Source organism: Lactuca sativa, chromosome 3, assembly GCF_002870075.4.
Source record: "Lactuca sativa cultivar Salinas chromosome 3, Lsat_Salinas_v11, whole genome shotgun sequence".
Lineage (NCBI taxonomy): Eukaryota > Viridiplantae > Streptophyta > Magnoliopsida > Asterales > Asteraceae > Lactuca > Lactuca sativa.
Genome location: NC_056625.2, coordinates 26,120,684 through 26,147,717, shown reverse-complemented (window position 1 = coordinate 26,147,717; position 27,034 = coordinate 26,120,684). Strand labels below are relative to the sequence as shown.

The 27,034-nt window shown below is 36.7% G+C and overlaps 2 long non-coding RNA genes across 2 annotated transcripts; both read left to right on the top strand.

Annotated features, from left to right (window-relative positions):
• Window positions 1-18,756: 18,756 nt before the first annotated feature.
• Window positions 18,757-19,658, top strand: LOC122196971 (uncharacterized). Its single transcript, XR_006189722.1, has 2 exons — window positions 18,757-18,909; window positions 19,407-19,658. It is a non-coding gene; the product is annotated as an uncharacterized LOC122196971 (long non-coding RNA).
• A 2,332-nt stretch (window positions 19,659-21,990) lies between these two features.
• LOC122196970 (uncharacterized) lies at window positions 21,991-24,656 on the top strand. The gene is made up of 2 exons (XR_006189721.2): window positions 21,991-22,969; window positions 24,438-24,656. It is a non-coding gene; the product is annotated as an uncharacterized LOC122196970 (long non-coding RNA).
• The last annotated feature ends 2,378 nt before the right edge of the window (window positions 24,657-27,034 follow it).

Here is a 27,034-nt window from a genome sequence, read left to right as displayed (position 1 = left end):
CAGTATCATAACAGTTCATAGAAAGGAAAGTACACACCACCATAATATAAATATGTTTGAAAAGTTTACATGATTGTAGGTGTTACATGTTTGCAAAAGAAATCAAATATAAAATGGTGATCCAAAATATGTTACTAACGCCAATGCGTTAGTCTTCAGAAGTAGTTGCTACCTGGCTAGCGGTTTCCTGTGAATACAAGTTATTTCAAAGAAAAAGTGTCAACATTTAAGTTGGTGAGTTCATAAGTAGTGTTTTGAGAAGATGTATGCCATTCGAAAGTGTTTGCATGTTTTCCAGAAAAACACCCTTATTTTCTTATAAAAGTATGCAATGCATATGAATGTTCGTGATGTAAATTGCAACTAATTGTACCGAGAAAATCCCTTATTTTCCTATTAGTTGTTTGGTTTGTATACAGGAAAAACCCTTATTTCCCTGACATAACTGGCAGTCTCTAAGACCGAAAATCGCAAGCAAGCGACGTGCTTGTAAGTTGTGTCATAGTTTTACATAGTAAAGCTATACGAAGACCGCACTTATTAGATGAAGAATAGTTTTAATGACTACTCGTTCATAAAAGCGTAATACCATAATAATTGTATATCCGATGAGTTTTATAACCATACTAAACATAATATGCCTGTAGCGACGTTCTTCAGGCGTCGTAGCGTTATGACAACTGTCACCCCAAAAGACGGACTGTAGCTAACAGTCAGGGCGCGGGATCATGACTTCCCGTATAGATCTATACACATTTGACACGTTCTCCGAACGGGAGACTCTGGTTATAGACAGGACTTGCAGCATTATTTTCTAATAAAGAAAGTAACGTTTGAAGATATACACGACTCATGGATTCTCAACTAAGTCCGTAGTAAGGTAGTAGTTTGTATGCAAAGTTTAACCTCTTTCACAATGTTTGACAAAGCATAATCATAAATTCTTTGAATGCATGAAATGACTTAGTAAAGAATGTTACCCTTGATATGATGTGTTTGTATGTAAACGTATAAATAAAACATATTTCTATTTATAAACATATTATATCCCAAAGAGGGTAAAGCTGTGTTGTGAGGGGTTTTGTATCATAATAACTTCACAAAATAGTTAAAACAACAGTATGAAAAGTATAGCAAAAGATCGGTGTTTCACACGATTTTAGTTGTGTGTTTACTTGTATTCCTCCCCAAAAAGAGTATAAAACATTTAAAATGTATTTAAAGAGTGTTCGAAGGGGATATGAACTCACTTGATAGTTTGAAGATTGTGAGGTGGAAAACCGAGCAGAGTTTCGCCTCGGGAAACTGATTTTTCTTGGGATTCTCGGGAATCTCGGGAGTAGAATCGGCCTTCGGGACTTGAGCCAAAAAGACCAGAGCTTCGGGTTTGAACGGACACGGAAAACGAGGAAATGCTGAGAGAGAGAGAAGAGAAATGAACCCCTTCTTTGGAAACCCTCGCATTCTATTTATAGGAAGGCAAGTCTGCCTCGGTACGCGGGGCGTACGCTCGTACGCGCTGCGTACGCGTACGTCATGCATGACCGAAGCCTCGACTGCTTCGGTTCGGATGGGACGGGTTCTTGGGTTATCGGGTCGGATGGGACGGGTTGCTGGGGAGGTGGGTCGGATGGGACGTCGGGTCGGATGGGACGTCGGGTCGGACGGGTCGGACGGGTCGGACGGGTCGGCTTCCTCGGATATGGCGACGTGGACGATCCGAGGCCAATCCTCTCGGTTACGCGGGGCGTACAGGAGTACGCAGCGCGTACTTCGGAGAAGGACGCTGACTCCTCTTCGGATAATATCCGAATTTTGAATTAAATAATTAATTAATTTATTTAATAAACTTCAAAAATCCATATCTTCTTCATACGAACTCCGTTTTCGATGGTCTTTATATCCACGCGTAGGTGAGACTACGATCTACAACTTTCGTTTAGACTCCGTTGGCAATTTCCAAAATTATTTTTATTATTTATTTTATAACTAATCGTTTTTAAGGAATTTCTTTGAAAAATCATAACTTCCTCATGCGAAGTCAGATTTGGTCGTTCTTTTTGTGTACGCTCACGGTTTAATGTTATCCATGACTTTCATTTAGATACCTAAGGCTAAATGTTATCGTATTGAAACTTTGCATTTTTCGTTTGATCGGTGTTGTCGGTTTTGACAGAAATCTTAGAATGGTCATAGCTTCTTCGCCATAACTCAGATTTTAGTGTTTCTTTATTTATTTGGAACCTTTAAGACGATATCTACTACATAGCGTACTCCAAATCAGAGCTTTTGAACAATTCATTTATCGATGATATTCCCATTACATTCAAAAGGGGTTACAAGACTCGGTTTATAATGCCCGGGATAACGGGTTGTTACATCATCCCCCCGTTAAACGGAATTTCGTCCCGAAATTTAATACAAGGTAAGAGTTTTAGGGGCTGAGGAAGAGATGCGGATACTTCTGTAGCATTTGGTCTTCCCGTTCCCATGTGAATTCGGGTCCTCTCTTAGCATTCCATCGAACTTTTACTATTGGAATGCGACTCTGCTTGGTCCTTTTAACTTCCCTATCCATGATCTCGACGGGTTCTTCCACAAAGTTAAGATTTTCGTTTAACGCGATTTCATCGAGTGGAATTACAAGTGTTTCGTCGGACAAACACTTTTTCAGGTTCGACACGTGGAATACTGGATGCACTTTGTTAAGCTCGATTGGAAGTTGGAGTTTGTAGGCCACTGGACCAACTCTCGAAATGATTTCGAAGGGTCCAATGTACCTGGGGTTTAGCTTTCCACGCTTCCCAAAGCGTATCATGCCTTTCCAGGGTGAGACCTTCAGTAGCACACGGTCGCCAATCTGGAATTCCAAGGGTTTACGTCTCCTGTCGGCATAGCTCTTTTGCCTATCCCTTGAGGACTTCAGTCGTTCTCGTATTTGCACGATCTTTTCGGTAGTCTCTCTGATGATCTCTGGGCCAGTAAGGGTGCTCTTAGTGACTAGACCTTTTGCCAATTGGGTGTCGCCCACTTCCGTCCAGCACAGGGGTGATCTGCACTTACGGCCGTAAAGGGCTTCGAACGGAGCGGTCTTGATACTAGTATGATAACTATTGTTATAAGAGAACTCGACCAAAGGCAGGTGAATATCCCATGCCTTGCCAAAGTCGATTACACATGCTCGCAACATGTCTTCCAAGGTTTGGATCGTCCTCTCACTCTGTCCGTCAGTCTGAGGGTGGTATGCCGTACTCATGTCCAACCTTGTTCCCATGGATTTTTGCAGTGATTGCCAAAATCTGGAAGTGAACCTGCTGTCTCTATCTGAGATGATGGACATTGGTACTCCATGAAGTCGTACGATCTCCCGGATGTAGGTTCTTGATAGTTTTTCCATCCTATCGGTTTCCTTGATAGGTAAGAAATGGGCTGATTTGGTTAATCTGTCGACGATTACCCAAATAGTATCTTGGCCACTCTGAGTTTTGGGCAGTTTGGTTATGAAGTCCATGGAAATCTGCTCCCATTTCCACTCAGGTATATCAGGTTGTTGGAGTAGGCCTGAGGGTTTTTGATGTTCTATTTTTATTTTGGCGCAAGTTAGACACTTGCTCACATACGTAGCGATCTCCGCTTTCATGTTTGGCCACCAGTAGAGTTGCTTGAGATCTAGATACATTTTGTCTGACCCTGGGTGTACGGAGTATGGGGTCCTGTGTGCCTCGCTCATAACTACCTCTCTGAATCCCCCAAACTTTGGTGTCCAGATTCGGTTCATGAGGTAGCGTGCTCCGTCACTCTTGATTTCTAAGTTCTTGTCCATTCCCCTAAGGGCCTCACTTGCCACGTTTTCGGGTTTCAAGGCCTCAAATTGAGCTTCCTTGACTTGCGTTGATAGGTGCGAATGGATCGACATAGCTAATGACTTCACTCTCCGGCCTGAGTACTCCTTTCGACTAAGGGCATCGGCTACTACGTTTGCCTTTCCCGGATGATAGCGAATATCGCATTCGTAATCACTGAGTAGCTCGACCCATCGTCGTTGTCTCATGTTGAGCTCCTTCTGATCGAAAATGTGTTGTAAGCTCTTGTGGTCGGTAAAGATAGTGCTCTTCGTTCCATACAAGTAATGTCTCCAGATCTTCAGGGCAAACACTACTGCTCCTAGCTCAAGATCGTGGGTCGTGTAGTTAACCTCATGTGTTTTCAACTGTCTCGAGGCGTAGGCGATAACCTTACCTCGCTGCATCAGGACACATCCGAGTCCTTGGTTTGATGCATCGCAATAAACTACGAAGTCTTCTATTCCTTCAGGAAGGGATAGTATTGGTGCGGTGCACAAGGCTCGTTTGAGCGTTTGGAACGCTCTTTCTTGTTTCTCTTCCCAGTCAAAGGCCACACCTTTCTGGGTTAGGGTTGTAAGAGGCTTTGCTATTCGTGAGAAGTTCTGAATGAACCTGCGGTAGTAGCCAGCGAGACCTAGAAATTGGCGAATTTCTGTAGGAGTCTTCGGTGCTGACCAGTTCTCAATGGCCTTAATTTTGGATGGGTCCACGTGGATTCCCTCTTCGCTTACCACGTGTCCTAAGAATTCGACTCTTCGGATCCAAAATTCACATTTCGAGAACTTCGCATAAAGTTTCTCTTTTCGTAATATCCCTAGAACCTGTCGCAGATGATCGCCATGCTCTTTCTTACTTCGGGAGTAGATCAGGATGTCGTCAATGAAAACGATGACGAACTGATCCAAGTAAGGTCGGCATACTCTATTCATCAGATCCATGAAGACTGCGGGCGCATTGGTCAATCCGAATGGCATCACCACGAACTCGTAATGTCCGTAACGAGTTCGGAAGGCGGTCTTCGGCACATCCTCCTCTAGCACTCGTAACTGGTGATACCCGGATCTCAGATCAATCTTAGAAAAATAGTTCGCCCCTTGCAGTTGGTCGAATAGATCATCTATGCGCGGTAGAGGATAACGATTCTTGACCGTCAGTTTGTTGAGTTCTCTGTAGTCGATGCACATTCTGAACGATCCATCCTTCTTTTTCACAAACAACACGGGTGCTCCCCATGGTGAGAAGCTCGGTCTGATGAATCCTTTTCCCAGTAGTTCATTCAGTTGACTGGATAGCTCCTGCATCTCTGCCGGGGCTAATCGATAGGGTGCTTTGGCTACTGGGGTAGCTCCGGGAATCAGATCGATTCTGAATTCGACTTGTCTTACGGGTGGTATCCCTGGAAGGTCCTCGGGAAATACATCGGGAAAATCGCATACGTCGGGCACATCCTTGATGTCCCGGACTTCGCGTTTCACGTCTACAACATGTGCAAGAAATGCGTGACACTCCTTTCGTAAGTGCTTCTGAGCTTGGATACTTGAGATGATTCTAAGAGTGGTATTAGGTTTGTCGCCCAAGACGAGGAAGGTTTCGCCGGTTGGCAGATTAAGGCGAACGGCCTTATCGTAACATAGAATGTCCGCACGATGTGAACTCAGCCAATCCATGCCAATGATGACATCGAAACTCTTAATCGAGACTGGCATGAGGTTGATTTGAAAGGGATTATCGTTTAGAGTTAGGGTGCAGTTTAAGTATATCTCTTTAGTGCCTTCAGTTTTCCCGTTGGCCATTTCTACTATGAACGGTTCACTTAATGATTGTGGTAATGGTTTTAGCATGCTTTTAAAGTCGTGACTCACAAAACTCCTTTCCGCTCCACTATCAAACAAAATGCATGCATACGAGTTATCGAGAAGAAACGTACCCGTAACAACAGTAGGGTCCGCAATGGCTTCATCTTGTCCCATTGCGAAAACTCGGCCTCTTCCGCCGGTATTCCTGTTGTTTGCCTTCGGGCAGTCCTTGCGGTAGTGCCCTGTGCTCCCGCACTCAAAGCAAGCGCGGCTTACTCCGGTATTAGCAGTGGGGGCGGATTGTTGGGTTGGCTCCTTGCAATAGCGGGCTGTATGACCCTTCTTATTGCACCTGGTGCATTGAAGGCCATGACAGAGACCGTGATGGTGGAAGTTGCACTGGTTACATTTCGGTAGCTTTCCATTGTATGAACTTGTGGGGGCAGAGTTGGTAGGTACGGTAATAGCGTGGGTCGCTATCACTTGTTGTTTCTTGGGGTTCTCCTGGAGGATTTGTCCCCTCCTCTTGTTCCAAGTCCTACTCTGTCCCTGAGCCTCCCTAGGTGGATTTGCGGCTGTCGTGATGGTACTCTGTTTTGCTCCGTGATCGATGAGTCGTTGCGCCAGGCGTTTAGCGCTGTTGTAGGTGATAGGGTTGGAGGCTAGAACATGCCCTTGAATCTGGGGTGACAACCCCCAAATGTACCTTTCGACCTTCTTTGATTCTGGGTTGACCATGGTAGGGCACAAAGCAGCGAGATCGTTGAACCTAGCTGTGTAAGCGACTAGGTCAGATCCGACCATTTTCAAATTCCAGAGCTCTTGCTCAAGCTTTTGCACTTCACCCCTTGGGCAGTATTCTTCCAGTAGTAGTACCTTCAGTTCTTCCCAACTCATGGCGTTAGCGACAGTGAGCGTCACTGAGTTCACATGGCTTTTCCACCAAGTGAGGGCTCGATCTATGAAGGTGCAAGCAGCGAACTTAACCTTGCTTGTTTCTTGGCACGAGCAGATCTCGAAGACCGTTTCGGTCTTTTCGAACCATTGCATTAGTGCAATGACTCCTCCTGTTCCATTAAAAGTTTTTGGTTTAGCGTTAGAGAACTCCTTGTAGGTACATTCTCTTCCTTGGCCATGACCAGTGCCATGATTTGGATGATTCGTGCTGCTTCCCGCCCCTCCATTCCCTTGGGAGTTTATTTGCGAGAGGGCTGCGGTTACCGCTGCTGTGATAGCAGCCTGAACCATGGCTGGATCATAAGCTGGTGGTGGAGGTGGTGGTGCCGTGCCCGGCCTGGGCCTTAAGTTTGGACGAGGAGGCATCTTGCTGCCAAAAGAAAAATATGGAAGGAAATTATAAGTTTTGGCAGTTCAAAGTTGAATGACATTGAGTTAACTGCCTTAAATAGATTAAGAATTTGGTTTGATCAACAATGGGTTTTGAGCTTGATTTATTAATAACGTTTGAATGGATGCACTTATGAGTTGAACGGAATACACATATTCAAAATCAGAGAAGGGGGGGGGGGGTATGCCCCATATATATAAAACATATAGTCGTGTTACATCCGAGTTTAGACAAAACTTTATGACCTTTCTAAAGGTCTCCGATTACAGAAAGTTTTAACGAAAAGGAAATTCTTATCCGAAGTCCTAATTTATAACAAAATTTGAAATCCTGGCAGGCACTACTTGCGACGTAGGTTGCGCTTGGAGCTTGACTCCGCATCAGATTTCTTCGATCCCATTAGGCGTCGATCAAAAGCGGCTTGTTGCTCCCTTAACTCGGCTAGGGCTGCAATTATCTGTGCCTGAAATGCCTCAGACTGGAGTTGGACATTATCTTGTATCTTGTCCAGCCTACGGATATCGGAAGTGTGAACCTGCACTTCCACGTTGATATCCCGGAGTCGGCTTGCTTGTACTCCGGACTGATAGGACTGATTGGCTAACTTACCAACCATTACCGGGAGTGCTCGATCAGCCGAACTGCCACCGCGGACATCGTAGAAGTCCCGACACATGCCGTAGGGAGGGCGTATGCCTTGTTGTTGGCTCCAATGATGTAGGTGACTTCCCCAGACGGGAGTGGGTCCTTGGAAGTTCCTCACATGGACAGGAGGTTGAATGGGTGGTGGATCGATCACTTCAGGTTCTGAGTCAGTACCGGAGTCATCACCCAATTCTATGGGTTCCTCATCCTCTTCTGGATCATCTTCGATCCATCCTCCGTTGCCTTGGTTGGGAAAGTAGGGGTCATTGGGGTGGTGAAATCCAGCCATTTGACTGTACGAGAAATAGGGTCATAAGAATTGAATAAAGTCGGAACATGCAAAACATGTAAGTTAGTTTAAATAGCAATTACTCCTATAGTATTTAAATTATTGTGTTTGATTCTAATAACGGTTTGGTAAGTTTTTAAAATTTGTTGTCCACTGCAGACACCCCTCGGCACACGTTAGTCGGCTCTCGGACAAATATAGTTGATCAGGCTATATCCTTCCCAGTTCCGATTACGTGTCCCAAGGCGTACCTGTACTGCACAACTCATTAATAATACTTCTAATATGGTACGATGTGGAACTGTTATTTATTACTAAATGAATGCATGCTTACTTACAAAAACTAAATAGATTTAATTTCAAAAGTATGACTCTTCTCAGAGTGTTTTTGCCCAGTTGAGTTTATAGTTGTATAAAAATGGTTTTGATATACTTAATTCACTATAAACGAAGCTCTGATACCAATCTGTCACACCCCCAAACCAGAACGGCGGAATCGTTCGGGGGCGGAGGACATCATATTCAGTATCATAACAGTTCATAGAAAGGAAAGTACACACCACCATAATATAAATATGTTTGAAAAGTTTACATGATTGTAGGTGTTACATGTTTGCAAAAGAAATCAAATATAAAATGGTGATCCAAAATATGTTACTAACGCCAATGCGTTAGTCTTCAGAAGTAGTTGCTACCTGGCTAGCGGTTTCCTGTGAATACAAGTTATTTCAAAGAAAAAGTGTCAACATTTAAGTTGGTGAGTTCATAAGTAGTGTTTTGAGAAGATGTATGCCATTCGAAAGTGTTTGCATGTTTTCCAGAAAAACACCCTTATTTTCTTATAAAAGTATGCAATGCATATGAATGTTCGTGATGTAAATTGCAACTAATTGTACCGAGAAAATCCCTTATTTTCCTATTAGTTGTTTGGTTTGTATACAGGAAAAACCCTTATTTCCCTGACATAACTGGCAGTCTCTAAGACCGAAAATCGCAAGCAAGCGACGTGCTTGTAAGTTGTGTCATAGTTTTACATAGTAAAGCTATACGAAGACCGCACTTATTAGATGAAGAATAGTTTTAATGACTACTCGTTCATAAAAGCGTAATACCATAATAATTGTATATCCGATGAGTTTTATAACCATACTAAACATAATATGCCTGTAGCGACGTTCTTCAGGCGTCGTAGCGTTATGACAACTGTCACCCCAAAAGACGGACTGTAGCTAACAGTCAGGGCGCGGGATCATGACTTCCCGTATAGATCTATACACATTTGACACGTTCTCCGAACGGGAGACTCTGGTTATAGACAGGACTTGCAGCATTATTTTCTAATAAAGAAAGTAACGTTTGAAGATATACACGACTCATGGATTCTCAACTAAGTCCGTAGTAAGGTAGTAGTTTGTATGCAAAGTTTAACCTCTTTCACAATGTTTGACAAAGCATAATCATAAATTCTTTGAATGCATGAAATGACTTAGTAAAGAATGTTACCCTTGATATGATGTGTTTGTATGTAAACGTATAAATAAAACATATTTCTATTTATAAACATATTATATCCCAAAGAGGGTAAAGCTGTGTTGTGAGGGGTTTTGTATCATAATAACTTCACAAAATAGTTAAAACAACAGTATGAAAAGTATAGCAAAAGATCGGTGTTTCACACGATTTTAGTTGTGTGTTTACTTGTATTCCTCCCCAAAAAGAGTATAAAACATTTAAAATGTATTTAAAGAGTGTTCGAAGGGGATATGAACTCACTTGATAGTTTGAAGATTGTGAGGTGGAAAACCGAGCAGAGTTTCGCCTCGGGAAACTGATTTTTCTTGGGATTCTCGGGAATCTCGGGAGTAGAATCGGCCTTCGGGACTTGAGCCAAAAAGACCAGAGCTTCGGGTTTGAACGGACACGGAAAACGAGGAAATGCTGAGAGAGAGAGAAGAGAAATGAACCCCTTCTTTGGAAACCCTCGCATTCTATTTATAGGAAGGCAAGTCTGCCTCGGTACGCGGGGCGTACGCTCGTACGCGCTGCGTACGCGTACGTCATGCATGACCGAAGCCTCGACTGCTTCGGTTCGGATGGGACGGGTTCTTGGGTTATCGGGTCGGATGGGACGGGTTGCTGGGGAGGTGGGTCGGATGGGACGTCGGGTCGGATGGGACGTCGGGTCGGACGGGTCGGACGGGTCGGCTTCCTCGGATATGGCGACGTGGACGATCCGAGGCCAATCCTCTCGGTTACGCGGGGCGTACAGGAGTACGCAGCGCGTACTTCGGAGAAGGACGCTGACTCCTCTTCGGATAATATCCGAATTTTGAATTAAATAATTAATTAATTTATTTAATAAACTTCAAAAATCCATATCTTCTTCATACGAACTCCGTTTTCGATGGTCTTTATATCCACGCGTAGGTGAGACTACGATCTACAACTTTCGTTTAGACTCCGTTGGCAATTTCCAAAATTATTTTTATTATTTATTTTATAACTAATCGTTTTTAAGGAATTTCTTTGAAAAATCATAACTTCCTCATGCGAAGTCAGATTTGGTCGTTCTTTTTGTGTACGCTCACGGTTTAATGTTATCCATGACTTTCATTTAGATACCTAAGGCTAAATGTTATCGTATTGAAACTTTGCATTTTTCGTTTGATCGGTGTTGTCGGTTTTGACAGAAATCTTAGAATGGTCATAGCTTCTTCGCCATAACTCAGATTTTAGTGTTTCTTTATTTATTTGGAACCTTTAAGACGATATCTACTACATAGCGTACTCCAAATCAGAGCTTTTGAACAATTCATTTATCGATGATATTCCCATTACATTCAAAAGGGGTTACAAGACTCGGTTTATAATGCCCGGGATAACGGGTTGTTACATAAGCGATGGTTTAGGTTAAAGAATAGAGCAGTTAGAGCACCAAGATTTGCTTGAAGTTCTGAAATCTTTGAATCTTTAATGGAGTTCTCCTTTTCAAGCTCACTGATTTGAATGTCTTGCTTTCCAATAATCAAATCCTTTTCAGTAGAGTTTTTTTTCCAAATCAAAAACTTTGTTCTAAAGCAGAGCGACATCCACAAATTTAGACATAGGCAACTTAATTTTGCCTTTGGAAAATGCCCAACTTGGGGGCTTCAAAAGAACTTCAAGAAGCTTGAGCTCCTTCAGAAGGAAAAACTACTTCATCAATACTAGGGCTTTGAAAATCCGCATCCATAGGAGTGGACTCAGGTTACGGGCTTGAAATCTCTTGTATCACTGGAGAGGACTCGGTGAATGTACTTTCAATGTTTTGAGCCACAGGACTAGGCTCAATCGATGTAGATCTATTTTGAACAGGGTCTGTGATAAGCACTCCCAGCCTTGGATCTCTTCTTTTACGCTTCCTTGGGAGTAAAGCGTGGGCGGAGTCTTCTAGATCACTTCCAGATGGAGGTTCAGTATCAACAAGAACTGTTTGGGGAGGCTTCCTTGCAGTTTGTTGAAGTTCTAAAATAAGTGCATCCATCTATTTAGGGGTAGGTGAGGAAGATTACACCATTGTGACCATTTCTCTTTCAAACACACTTAGAGGTGTAACAGCTACATCCTCATCAAGAATTGAGATACTTTGTTGAATGAAATTTTCAAACTCATTTTCTGACAATTCTTTTCCTTGATCCTCTTGATCTTCTTCATCATCAGATACTACAATCTTTTCAAAGGCAAATTGAAATTTTGGTTTGGGTGCCACGTGTTCCTCGGAAGCCTCAGCATTTATGGAACTACCAGCAGGAGTGTTTTCAACTTCAGCAAACTTTCCAAACTTAACCAACTCCTTTAACCATTGATAGGCAACTTTGGCAGTCTTTCTTGATTGCTTCGTGAGTCCAAAGGTGTTGGGACCCAAATCTTTCATATCCAAAAAGTCAAATGACCTCTCAATTTGGGGATATTTCTCAATAAAAATTTGAAGGAACCTGGGGTACATTAGAAATAGGTCCTTTTTCTTTCCTATAAGGCTGTTATTCCTCTCTTCAAAAATGAACTTTGAGAAGTTGTAATCACAGTCCATAGCCAGAGCGAAAATGGTTGAGGTCACAGTCTGACTAATTTCATCAGAGCCCCGTTTCTTCTAGAAATGCAAATCACAAGGGAGTGTGCCAGGAACCTCTAGTAAGGTGGAAGTAGCTTCTTGATGGTGGGAGGATAGGTTCCTTCATAACACATCTTCTCAAGAACTTCCTTGACTTGATTAGCAGAGTACTCAATTATGAATGCAGATGCATCACCAAATTCAAGTACCCCTCGAATAACATGTTCAGAAACAATCACTTGAGTTCCTTTCACCATCGATTCAACAACACCAACTCCATCTGCTCCCAGCTTGTTGATCGAAGCATTTTTCCAGAACTCAGCAATCAGGTCTTTTTATGGATGACTGGATTAGCAGGAAGGGCTTGAGAAATTATGTAGTTGTTCAAACCCACCATCATGGATTTGAATTCTTGATGAGCAGCAGGTGGATCCATGAGATATCCTGCAATGTTGTGAGAGTCTACAAATTTTAGTTGCTCTGCCATTTATCTGCACCAAACTAGCCAAGTGAGAATTAATTTAAAATTAATTAAATTGAGCTTTAGATTTGATTTCAATTAAGGTCAAAGTTTTAGTCGTTTTCGGTTAAAAAAATCGATTTCGGTCAAAAAGATCGATTTCGGTCAAAACTGCTCGATTTTGGTCAAAACACTTGTGGACCAAAATCTTTCGGTCAAAGCTGGTTATTTCGGCCGAGAACCCAGTTTTCGGTCAAGTCTTCATTTGATTTCGATCGGATCCCGATTGAACCGAAAACCTGAAAACCTATCGGAACCTATTCCAAATTAGTTTCTTTGAAAACCTTGAGAAATTCACTCGAAAACTTAGAAATCCATGGAATCGAGTATACAAAAGACAACTTTAAACAAAATTGCAATGATAGAAAACCAAAACAACACCTGATTCATTGAACGATTTTGCAACAAAACAACGACTGAGTAGGTTTTGTAGAAAAACTCGAAGAGAGAAAAGAGAAGAATGACGACGATGATGATGATGATGGTTGTTTGGCATTTTTCGGTGAAAAACCTAACCAACCGAAAACGATGAATATATATGATCAAGAAAATCCCAGGCGGCCCACTTAACAATTTCGGTCCATGAAAAATAACCCAAATTTTAATAAAAATGATTTCTTTCGATTTTTACATTTCAAAAACCAAAACAAAAATAAAAAAAATAACTTTTAATATATATAACACACCTTTTTTCAATTATAATTAATTTTTTTTATATTATATTATTTAATTAATTTTTTTATATTGTATTATTTCCCCCCCCCCCCCCCCCTAAATTTGTGCATAACAATGAAAATATGTACAAATTTAAATAAAAACAAAAATGTAATCCAGAACAAAAACCTTTTAGCATCAAACGTTATGGAGCAAATTAATAAGGTTTATCAGCACACACATTCATGAAAAGCTCTCTGGTCAATCATTGATATTGTGATCCACTTAAACACAAAGGATTTTTTTTTCAGGACAAATTATGAGTTACAATTTATAGCTACTATATTCCTAGATAGACCATTTTGTCTGACGACGACCATGAATATTGTTGTCCACTTAAATTTAACCAGTAAAATCTACCTTTTAGCCTTTAGTTAGGGGTGCAATTTATGTTAGTACACTGGAACATGTTCCCCACTTCATGGCATACCCCAGTAATCAAGGAAATTTTCTTTGGAATCCTTTACTTCAGGTGAGTAGATAATCATTGTGGAATGCATATGTTGTGTCCCAGGTCAGATCTGCCGATCATGCAGAGGGGACAACATATGACTAGCATAAAGAGTAGAATATTTGAGATTTGTAGAAGACAATATCTGATTTTAAAGCAATGAACATCATCTGAGTGCATATGTTGTGTCCCAGGTCGGATCTTCCGATCACAGAGAGGGGACAACATATGGCTGACTAAAAAAGAAAGAATAATGATTTTAAACAGATCCAATTTATCATAACCCCTTAGTCACCCCTTGTTAATAACAGAATTAAGGACACAAGTCCATATGCTAATGACGTGTTAAGCCACAGATCTAGATGATAGTTAGCTTCAATTTAAGTCATAGGCCTCCTCGTCTATTTTACAGTTAAATCTATCCAAGGGTCGTATTGTCAGTCCAAATGAAGTTTTTTAAGTTCAAATAAGTCCACATTGTCTAGTCCATGAATCTTAGTCCTTTATGCCTTCCAACACATTGAAAACAGAGTTTAGACAATTTAGCTTTAGTGCTTTACACGTATTTCGTTTGCCCTTTATCACTAACTCATATCACTTCCCAAAAGAGTGACACAAATTTCCTTTTCTAAAAGTAAAACAAAGTGAAAGAAAATAAGAAATACAAAATAAAACGAAAAAGAAATTTCAGTCTTAGAAACGTATCATCTTAAGAAATCCCTCAAGCATGAGTTTGATTTTAGAAAAATAGGTTTTTGGACGATCGAAAATCAACATTATTATCACATAGAAGAGAAGAGTCAGAAAATTCAAACTGTAATTCAACAATTGAAGAAATCCCCATTTATGATCTTTCCTTTTCCTTTTCCCACAAAGGACACATGCTCTCCATTTAAAATTCTGAATGTCATGTAGGAGTGAGATGTCCTCTGTCGTATGCCTGGAACAACCACTATCAACATACCGAAGTCTGATGATATTCCTCCATAGTTGCTCCAGCACAGAGTGCGGGATTAATTTGTTTTGGGCACCCAGTCCATTTTGAAACTGGGTTGCCCTTTTCCATCTACGCATGACTCGCATTCCAAGTCATATCCTGTTTACCAAATACATAAAATGAAGAGATGTTAGAATTTTTTGGTGATTTTGGAGTGGAAAATTTTGGTACCCATCTGTAGTCTGGTTTAACCATATTCTTGTTTACTCGGATGGATGCTTCAGCACTCGCTTTGGAGCTTGAGACCGATCGCTGAGATGACTTCGAACTTACCGATCATGGTCCCAAATCAAATCTCTTGTCAAACATGACCTTTTTGTTCTTGAGAGTCTGATTTTTGGTCTTTCTAGCATTGCAATCACCATTTCTTGAACGTGACCTCGAAGGATTTCTCGTGGAAGATCACCCCCTTGGCACGTTCTGCCGCCCTTGTTTATAGTAGGGAACACATGAGCGATGTCGGCAATTTATAGCAATGTGACCGGGAGTCCCACAATTAAAACAAGTTTGTCTTTTCAAATAAATAATATTGTGACTTGGTCCTTGTCCAAGGGAAGTTTTTTTCGAAGAACCTCCACAAGCACAAGCACAAGCACATGCACATTTTTTAGATTGTTTAACAAATTTTCGTGGCTTGAAAGTTTCAACATTGGGAGTATTATCATCACAAGTTTTTGAAGCATTTTCAGCAGAACTAGAATTATTTTTGTTCTGCTCAAACCCATCTTGCACTGTTACTTTATCTGCACATGAAGTAGAAACGTTAGTATTATTCACATTAATACTCTCAGTTGGGTCGGACTGTTTAGTCTTAACTGAAACAGTGACAGTAGGTTGACCATGTTGAACAGATTATTATGTCTTTGTGGTTTCAGAAGCTGGAGTATAGTTATCTTTGAAGGGAGGTGGTACATTGTGATACCCTAGACCCTCACCTTGTTTGTCTTTCCACTTTAATTGTTTTTCTATCATTGACTCAACAATCTCACTTGACACATCGAATTTCTTAAAATTAAATTCAGCATCCTTAAAGTTAGCCTTTAATGCATCAAGTTTGGTAGTTAAATTTTCAATTTTCTCTTTGGCAAAACGATAGTGAACACATTTGGTGTTGTATTCTTCTTTAATCATGATTAAGATTTTAGTTTGTGCTTCTAGTTTTTTTAGTTTTTTTCTTTAAGCGTTTTATTTACCTTTTTAATTTCATATATTTCATTCTGAAGGTCAAAAACCTCTCTAACCAATAATTCATTTTGTTCACGGTATTTATTTATTTTACCTTCATAAGACTTAGAGCATGAGGCTTCACTAACATCCTTGGTACTGTTGTAAGAACACATTATTTATCAACAAAAATAAATATGATTGTGTGAATTGATTTTTAACCGAAAACCAAAAAGAATGCCCTTTGACCGAAAACCTTGAAAGTCAACTGTTTGACCGAAAAAAGTTGACCAAGAACTATATGTCTTGGACGAGAACTCTTCGAAGCCGAGAACTCTATATCTTGTTACTGAGAGCGTTTACCAGCCGCCGAAAATGTTGAAACCTAGCCGAAATCGAGGTTTTGATCGAATTTCCTTATCCAATGAATCTCAAATTTGGTAAATTGCCAAGAAAAAGATTTCCAATGCAATATATTCCAAAATTAGTGAAGAACACTAAGAAAATGACGAATACGAAGAACAACAAATTTCTTTTTCCCAACACAACCCAAAAACACCACAAATGAATTAATGTTTCAAAAGCAATTGATAACAAAAATAGCCTTAAGTCGTTTTTAAGGCTCTAATACCACTTCTAAGTCCCTGAACTCGGATATATCAAGGTACCAATGCAATAGTTTAATTAATGCGGAATCTTAATCAAGAAATGATACGAAACAAACAATGAAATATATCAAGAACACGTTTCAAAATGAATGCACACAATTCTATTGATAAATTGTCAAGTACATTCAGCCTAAAATGACTATACACAGTCCATATTTATACTAAAACTGATAACCTAAATCCCATATATAAAAGACCCACCGAAAACACACTAAGCCCACTGAGAACCATATAATACATTACAAACAAAGCATAAACCACAAATATAGCCCAACAACTGTCCAAAGAGGGAAGAAGCTACAAATCCAAACACACCACCAAAGCCAAAGGCAAGAGCATTCCAAATGATCCTTAATGAAGTTAGCAAGGATGAAAGGGATTATGAGTAAGGATCTATAAAGTAGCCATATAAGTAGTATCATGTGGTGTAACCTAATATAAAAGACATAGTATATGGTGAACTTGAATATTTATGTAATCGTTTCTAGAAATAATATAAACCTTAGTTATGTTATCTGATGTGTTAAGTTGCTATATGATTTTTCTTGTGTGGTGACTTGGAGAACTGTGAGACAATACTTTGCACAAGTATGAGTATATGTGAAAGGTAGTAGAGGCCTATACGACCAAAAGCACATGACTCACACTTGGATCAGGGAAAGTCACAAGGTTACCAAGGCGCTAGTAATTGATTATGTTTTGTTCATGTCTATCATTACCATCGTTTCAGTAATGACTACGAAGATGATTGTTATTCCGGCCCTAGTGGTCATATCAAATCGAGTCCGGATAAGATAAGTATGTTACATGGTTCAGAGAACCAAGTTTGATGTAGCATCTGACTTAATCCAGAAGATTGAAGTGAAAGATAATCGAAGCGATCAATATAAGCATCGCAGTCGCAGTTAAAGTAAGAAGCTTGTAACTAGATGTTTTACATGGTAGAATGTGATTATACCATATTAGAACATGAAGGAAGGTATCTTCCATTCTGGAACCTGACTCAAAAAGACATGAGTTTAAGCGTTGGTCATTAGAATATGTCCCATCGGTCTGTTACAGTAATCAAAGTAAAGAATTTATCTTAAGTTAAGTCTGTTTACGAAGGAGCAGGAGTCTCTAATAAAGATTAGGTTTCTAACTTGAAGGTTACAATTGAAAGTCCAACATAGTATGAAGAGCGAGTACAAGATTGAGCACCATCAGCAGTCAAGAAGTACAAGAGTTAGATACTAGTTTGAAAGGATATAAGAGTTACGGTTATTACCTAGGATGAGAAGATAACATATGGAGTCATTATACAAGTCATGTTTTGTTGATGATTCTAGGACGTAATCATCCCAAGGGGGAGATAATTGTAATGCTTGCAGATTCGGGCTAGTCAATGTAGAGAGAATGAGTGTTAAAAATGACTTTTTGATAGAAGACTATTTAAAATAAATAATCTAAACCAAATTATAGTATATGTCACATTGATTTTGTACATATAAAGAACGCTGAAATCTGACTTATAACGAAGAAGTTATGACCCGTCGAAGTTTTAAGACTAAACCGGCACGGCACCGCTTATCGTAAAAAGTGAATTTTTGATAAGTTACTTTTTAGCCTTAGAAATCTAAACAAAAATTGTAGTATATGCTAAACCGAGAATGTACATAAAAAGAACATCCAAATCTGACTTCGTTTGAGGAAGTTATGATTTTACTAAGATTTAGCATAGCAGTACACAGCTCGGAAATTGAATTTAGAATGATCAATTTTTAGCCAACAAAAAACTAAATAATAATTGAATAACTCATTAGTAAGAGCACAACGATATAAAGACAGTGGAAAACTAACGTCGAATGACAAAGTTATGAATTTTTAACGGACTTTAACTGTCTAAGTCTGTTAAAAATAACTTTGAAAATAAATTCAAAATTAGCCAACAGAGTCTAAACAAAATTTGTAGATGCTGTCAATACCTACGCGTGGATATAAAGAACATCAAAAACGGAGCTCGTATGCGAAAGATACAGATTTTAGAAGATAATTAGTTTTTCTATTATGTTCTGGAGGTGACACATGGCACCATCTCAGCCATACCTTCTTCCCCACAGTTCCGCACGAGATCTTGACACGTGGCACAGGAACACGCCGTCTAAAGCTCAGAACACGCCATGTTGCACCAATTCACAACCCATAAATAGAGGCGCAAATCATCCCATTTCTTCACACCTTTTCGCAACTTCTCTCCCAAATACCCCCAAACCCTCAAGGCTTTTCCCTAGCCCCTCCTAGGTGTTAGTGGCGAGTTCCGGAGCACCAAAAGGCCCCGAGAGGAAGAGCTTCCGGCTCAAAAGTTCTGCCCGCGAAGAGCTCGGTTCTTCGCTAAACCCCCTTGTAAGTGAGTTATGCTTACCCTACTTCAAGTATAACTTATGTTTAAGTTCATTATCGTTATTATGAACCTATAAAAAGATTTATCAATGATTCCAAGTCATTATACTAATTGATCTACTTACGGTGATGATGTCTAGGCTGTGATTTTGTGAGGTATTTAAAGTGGGATCTCCAAACAGTATACTTTGTATACCAAACAGACCCTACCTCCGATATGATCCTACCTGGTTGTTCCTTACTTGATAAATCATGAAGTAGGCTTTGAGTTAATGATGAATCTAGACTAATAATTAGTTGAAATAAATATTAGACTTAAACTTAGCAATAATAATGCTAGGTTTTGTAAGATCGTTGTATAGGATCTATACGTGGGAATTGACGGGATAGGATAAATTGTTTTAGAGATATGATATATATATATATATATATATATATATATATATATATATATATATATATATATATATATATGTTAATGATAATAGTTGGAATTGCAGGTTTGAGATATACAGTATTATCACATTGTGGAATTGAAATCCCTATGTACTCACCAGGTTTCCCAACCTGACCCACTCAGTTTATTGTATGACATGTAGCTATACGAAAGATGCATTCTGCTGCAAGATTCAAGGAGTATTAAGTCACTAGTTTAATTACTATAAGGCTTGTAATATTTTGTATGCTTATGTTTTTGTATTGACAATGGCATCCCAATGTTTTAATATAAATAAAATACACTTCTTCGGATATGCTTTGATAATACCATTATCATGTTTTCTGGGAACAAATTCCGCAATACTACTTTTCAAAAAGAATACTTTGATTTTAAGTAAGCATAAACAAATCGGTATTTTCTGACCGTGAAAATGGGGATGTCACACAAAGTCAACTGATTCAACCGAGTTGACTCAGTGAGTACGTTGGGCGTAGTCAACACGTATGTGGGGCGTACTACATGATTAACCAAAGTAGGGGAGCTGACCACATACGCAATGTTCCCTTTGGTAGGCCTAGCGTACGCATCTGCCATCAACTCCATCCATTAAGTGCTTAATCCTTAAGCACTAATATCCAAATTTCAGATTTAGACTCTAAAAGGTGTCCTTAACAATAAATTTTCCAACTTTATGGTCTTGCATGGCTATTAAGACCTTAGCATCAAAAACCCTAGCTTTTTACCCATTAAGACAACCTATATCATGCATGGAAAGAAACTAATGCCCAAGATCACATTTTTATGACTTAACAGACCCTAAAACATTTGAAAGGACAACTCATATGTTTTGTTGTATTCCATACTCACAAGGATCAAGATTGGGACAAAAAGGTGTCAACTTTAAGCTTCAAAATGCACTCACACTTTAGAGTTTTAAAATCAGGAAGGAGGTTCGAGTTAAAAGAGCGCATGAGGCCATAAAGATGTTTAAATAACATCCAAACCCTAAAATTTAGGGATTGCGCCCTAGCTACATACGCCCAGCATACGAATCATACGCCCATCGTACAAATTGTACGCCCAGTGTACGCAAGTCATGCCCAAAAATTACGAAATTGCCCCTAGGGACCAACTTTTCAAAACAACCACCAACCAATGGTTAAAAGGAAAATACCTGGATTCCGGTGCAAAAAAAGAACGAAATGGACCAACCATACGTAATGTAGATACAATCATAAGTATGGTTTTATTAATTTACTCTAAAAGAGAAAGGAATATGTATATACAATTGTTGGTACTTAATTAAGTTAGAACGATAAGAAAATTCTAAACGAGTAATATTTATTACGTGCAACGGTTTAAAGAAAAAAAAAATCACCACGTACAAGTTTTGATGTGTCAACATGTTATCATCTTGGTAAAGAGATAAATCAATGAAATCAAAGTATCTTTTGGTCGTGTATGGACTGCCGTGTGACAGAGGGCAGCCAAACACGTGGGTTTGCTTAAAAAACAACTAAACATATCATTTTGTATATATTCCTATGCATATGTGTTCACACAGCACAATACCAATTAATCCATATAAGTAAAATAAACAAAATACATACGGGGAAAGTTTAAAAGAAAATCGTTATTAATGGTTATCTAATAAATCAAACATTTTCAAGTTATAAAACTTATCATTTATCGAAAAAAAATATATCTAAATTCATAACTTCATAATTCTTATATATTTTTCGGATTCACTATATGAATTCAGATTCACATTGTGAATTTGACGATTTTTTTTATATTATTAAAAAATGGATAAAAATTTACGAATTTGTATTTTTTTTTTTTGATAAAAAATAAATTTTAAAATTTGAAGAAAAAAAATATTTCTTGATTGTATGATTAATAATGGTTCTCTATTGAACCTTATTATTATTATTATTATTATTATTATTATTATTATTATTATTATTATTATTATTATTATTATTATATATATATATATATATATATATATATATATATATATATATTTCTTCCTTAATGAAATTTATTTGATTTTCTTTGAAAACGAGTTCCTTGTTTAATTCATTTATTTTGCTACTTCAAGGTTTTGTAATAAATTTAAATAAAGTTTTCTTTCCTTGTAAAGTTGTAAGTATTCCATTGGAATTTATTCTTTCCATAGGTTTAATTTGGTGTAAAAATGGATTTCCTAGGATTAAGTCTTGTGATAGTCCTTTCATCACAATAAAATCATTTTTTAGACATATCCCATTATTAAAAGCATTTTTTAATTTACAGTATAATATCATCTTTGTTCCATTAGCTGCGGTGATATTGTTTTTATACCTAAGTTTATCAAAATATTTAGTTGAAACTAATCCTTCTTTTATACAATTCATATCAGCGCCACTATCTACTAATGCAATTACTTCTAAACTATATTCCTCATTTATAACTAAATTAATCTTAATATACCATTTTTGATAGTTTATTTCTTGAAGAAGGAAGTTATCGAGTTCGGTTTCGTTTTCTATTTCTTTTTCTAAAATTCTATCTTTAGAAGTTCCTATGCTAATAATTTCTTTTCCCTTTTCCATCTTACTAAGTCTGGTTTTGATTCCTGCCACTTCTTCTTTTAATATATTTATTTCGTATTTTAAATCATTAATACTTGGCTCCTTGGTAGCTTGAATATGAAATCTATTTAACACTTCATCTAAAGAGTATGAAAATCGTTCTATTTTTTCATTTTTATTTTCTTCTGATTTTTCATATTCAATAAGTCTTTTTAGAGCATTTTGTTTTTTCTGAGGTTCTTCTATTTGCTCAATTAGATCTAGAATGAATTTTTGCTCATTAGTTATTACATTTATGCTCAAACCATTCATATCTAGAATGGATTTGTAATAATCAATCTTATTACTACATTCTACACACTCAGAACTATTATCAGTGTTACTATCTGAACTTTCTGAGATGGTATCAAGACTCTCACTATCTGGGTAATCTGTCGAGGATTCATCGTCACTGTTTTCTATTAACTCACATACTTTTCTTTTGATATCTTCATCAATTTGTAGTTCTTGAATCTTTTTCTTATAATCATTCTTTCTTTTAGACCAACAGTTATTTGCGTAGTGGCCTTTTTTACCACAATTGTTACAAACTATATCCTTAAATACTTTTTTAGATTTTCTTCTTTCAAATTTATTAGGTTCTCCTTTAAACCTTTTCCTCTTTTTCCTTTTGTATGTTCTAGTGTTTTCTATGTATATCTTTTTATTTTTTGTGGCGGCTGGTTTTTTTGGTATATCAAAAGCAAATTGATCACAAAATTGACCCAATTCTTTTCTACTTCTAAGTCCTTGTTTCTTAAGTTGGGCTTTAAGATTTAGATCATTACATAATGACAAGCCTTCACTTGTGCATTCTGATATGATATCACCATATGTATATTGATCATAAGGAATTGCTTCTCCATGACGTGATGAAATTCTATTTATAATTCTTTCGGCGAAAAGAGGGGGCAAACCGCTGATAAATTTTTCTTTCCAGAATGAATTATTAGCATCATTTCGAAGCATGATTTTTGCTAAGAAAACATCTTTATAACATCTAAAATGGGTTAGTGTGGGGCATTTTAGGTTCATTATTAATCCTTTATTTCTTTCTTGATGATTTTGTGGTGTTCTTATAAAATGTTTTACTATTGCATTTATTAGACAATAACAACATCATCTTCTTGTACCTAGATTGAATGTGTGTCTTCTTGTTTTATAACTATTTTTTTTAGCGTACAATATTTCATTCTGTTGAGAGGTGGTAAGGATATTTTCCCACCATCCTTTTAGACTTCCTATAAAACCTGATGCTATCATCTTTGCACAAGTTTCATCTTTATTACCTATTAATTCTGAAGCAGTAGCATATAATAGCATTTTATTCATATAATTTAAGACTTGGTATTCTGTCATTCCTTCTATATTCCATTCATATATTTCTTTGGGATTATAGCTTACTTGAGTTGTTAAAGCTTCTTCTTCATAAGTTAAGTCTAATGGGCTAGGCCTTGGATAATAGTATCTTCCTTCAGTTAACTGTATTTGAGGTCTTGTGTTTTGTATTTTGTTAATTTGTGTATTAGACATAAACTGTTCTTCTAATTTTTCTATATCTGATTCATCACAATCACTATAGTTTTCATTTACTACTTGTAATTTTCCTATTTCCATATTTTTAAACTTTTCAGTAAGTATATCTAAAAAGTTTTCACTATTCTTTTTCCTATATTCTCCAGGTTTAAACTGAATTGTTGGTTTAATTATTGGTACATAAGTGGTTGGATTTTTGTATTCTACATTTTCTGGAGTAGTTTGATCATCTAGTTTTTGTTCTATTCTTTCTAGGTGCTTCCCTAGAGTTTAAATACTTAGATTAGTATGATTATTTTACTTAAAGATTTTATTTATATCATTAGAATAAATTTCTCTTTTTTCATCTAAGGTTTTAGCAAAGGGGGATGCCTCAAAACCTTCTAATTTGATTGGTTGTGGGGGTGGATGCACATATCTTATTTTTTTTTACCTTCTATGGTTTCCTAAGTTTCTATATAATCTATTATTGGATTTATACTGTGTTTTGTTTTGTGTTTTATATACCATATAGCAAATGGTATGATCTGTTTTTCTTCTTCAATATATTCATAAAACTGATCTTTTATTTTTAGTATTTCTTCTTTATTAAACTTGTTAAAAAACCAAGTTCTAAAGTTAATATATTTTTCTTGCATGAATTCTTTATGTATCTCTATTTTATTGTACGACATAATTCATATATGTGGTTGTCGGGGATCCTCCCTCCGATTTTTCTTCTTTTAGGCCTCTGAATTGTATATTATCATCTATAATGTTTTCTTCCTTATTTCTTTTGTAAGGTATATTATTACATGATGAAGACCTTTGTAAAAATGAAACCGATTTTTTGTCATATTCAGTGACTTTAAACTGAGTTTTTCTACCACTATTTGCAAAGACAATTTCTACATCTCCTTTTGGGGTTTGCAATATTTGATCTAGTTGTCTATTTTCTACAGGTTGTGGCGGAGTTGCTTCTGCTAGAATCCAGTTTTCTGGCAACTGGATATTTTTCCAAGAGATTGCCCTTGGTGTCATCATATTAGATTTATTTGAATCCATCTCTATTAATGTTGTTCTACCTTTTATACTTTGATACCTATTTTTTGGGTTTAATGTATTCATAACTTTGTAATAAACTTTATAACTAATGGCAACATGCTCACTATTTTGTATCATATTATAGCCTTTAGTTTGTATATTTAAGGTTAAAGTTCTTAATATATGAGGATCTGCTAACGAAACAGGGAAATTTGGGAAGCAATTAAAATAAATTGGACCATTGCAAAGACTCGTTTCTACAAGTCCTAGTAGTGAGTCTCCAAAGTCTAAATGCCTACAATCTCTTAAGGCTACCATCAAACAAGCATTTAAACCTTCTCTAGTCAAAGGCTTTAAACTAACTTGAACTATTCATATATGTAAAAATTGATACATATCTTTAAATCTATAGACAGAAGGATTAAATAATTCAATTTGTTCGTATCCCTCACGAATAGGTATTGTTCTTTCTACCAAATTAATTATCTTTTTTGATCTGAAATCCATTATTGATATTTTATATACTTTTCCTATTGGCATGGGTGGCATACTCCATGTACGTATTCTTTTCATTTTCTCATCATTTTCTAATTCTGCATTCATTTTTATTAGCCTATTATTATTATTATTATTGTTATTATTGAATATTTTAAACATTTTAACTAGTATAGTAAAACAACTACAAGAAACAAACAAAAGGGAAATAAGAGAAATACGTGTTAAGATAAACCTTATGAGATGAACTCCAAGTGTATCTTACTCATGAATGGTATGGTATTCTAGGTAGGTTTACTAATGCTCAATGTCTTATTCTCGAGTAGATGATTATCATTGTTTGGAATAACAAACATGCTCGGTCAATGAGAATTTTCAGGCAACAAACGACATTTTCGCCTAAAAAGCCTTACACCAACCACGACTAGAGCATAACCGTAACAAATGATAATCATCCACGAGATGCATGTCATTAAACACCTTACATCAACAGAATCCCAATACCATAGACTTTCAGAGACACTTGGGGTTACTATTCTAACCTACTACACACATGGCTCTGATACCAAAATGTATTAGGATCGAATTTCCCAAAATAGAAAACTTACTAAATAAAAGTGTTTTTTTTTCTTACACTAGTATATATTAATTTTCATAAATGGTTTGTAAAGAAGGTTTACTATTTATTTTGAGTTGCTATTTCCAAAGCCAATTGAAATTACATATTTTAAAGCATGTAATACAAAATGTAAAATAAAAGTTTAACAAAGAAAATAGAAATTTAGTCCCTAGTCATAGTCGATTCTCATATTTATATTTTTCCCATCAAAAATTTTGATCTAACAGTTTTCACCATTTATAATTTTAAAGTTAAATTATATGTATTTGGTCCCTTGTTATTTCCAAAGCCAAATGAAGTTACATATTTTAAAGCATGTAATACAAAACGTAAAATAAAAGTTTTGCGCAAAAAATAGAAATTTAGTCTCTAATCATAGTCGATTATCATATTTATATTTTTTTCCCTCAAGAAATTTTGATCTAACAGTTTTCATCATTTATAATTTTAAAGTTAAATTATTTATATTTTATATGTTGATATTTGGGTCCCTTACTATATTTAAAATTAAATTTTTAATCTTTTACATAAATGTTTTTATAGTTGTCGTTTTTATCAATATTACTTTTTATTTAAACATTATATGCTTTTACGTTGTTTTTATTGAAACTTAATTTTAAGATTTTTGTGGTCCACTTGATATGATATAATAATAATCGTGCTATATGTGAACTCTAGTTATTTGTAAATCACATTTTATATACAAATTGCAAAAGAGTTATCACGTGTTAAAGTTACGTTTTTTGTCCGTTAAATGATTTTTTTTATAGTTTTCATTTTAAGTAATTGCAAAAAAAAAAAAAAAAAAAAAAAAAAAAAAAGAAATTGCCGCAACATGCAAGATGACTTAAATACTAGTATGATCTTACTAATGAAAAAACAATTTATAAAATTCAAAATGATATATGTACTATTTACGTACAGTTTAAATACATGTTATATATTATATATATATTAAAGGGTGTCGAACATAAAATGATAAAATGCAGTCTTCAAGTTTGGGCTCAATCCAATAGTAAAGGACTCTTAACGTTTGTACTGCCATAGTGTTGTTAGATGTTTAGGTTATTGTAAATATAAGCCCATTGTATGTATGCCCCATTATTCTTGACATTTCTTGTAGACTTGTAGTTAATTTTGCTCTATAAAAGAAAATGAGTTAATTACACAATGAGTCTATATCTTAAGTTTTTATTCGATTAAACCGTAACTTTATTTTTATTTTTATAAAAGATTTTTTTTTTTATTTGTTAAAAAGATCTTTTGAAAAAACTCTCGTATTTAGCAAAAAATATAAAAAAGGAAAGACGTCTCAAAAATTCTTTGTTTTTTATGTTTGTTACTTTTTATATTGTACTTATAGTTTTCAAACATTAAAATCTAAGACATTTTTTTTTTCAA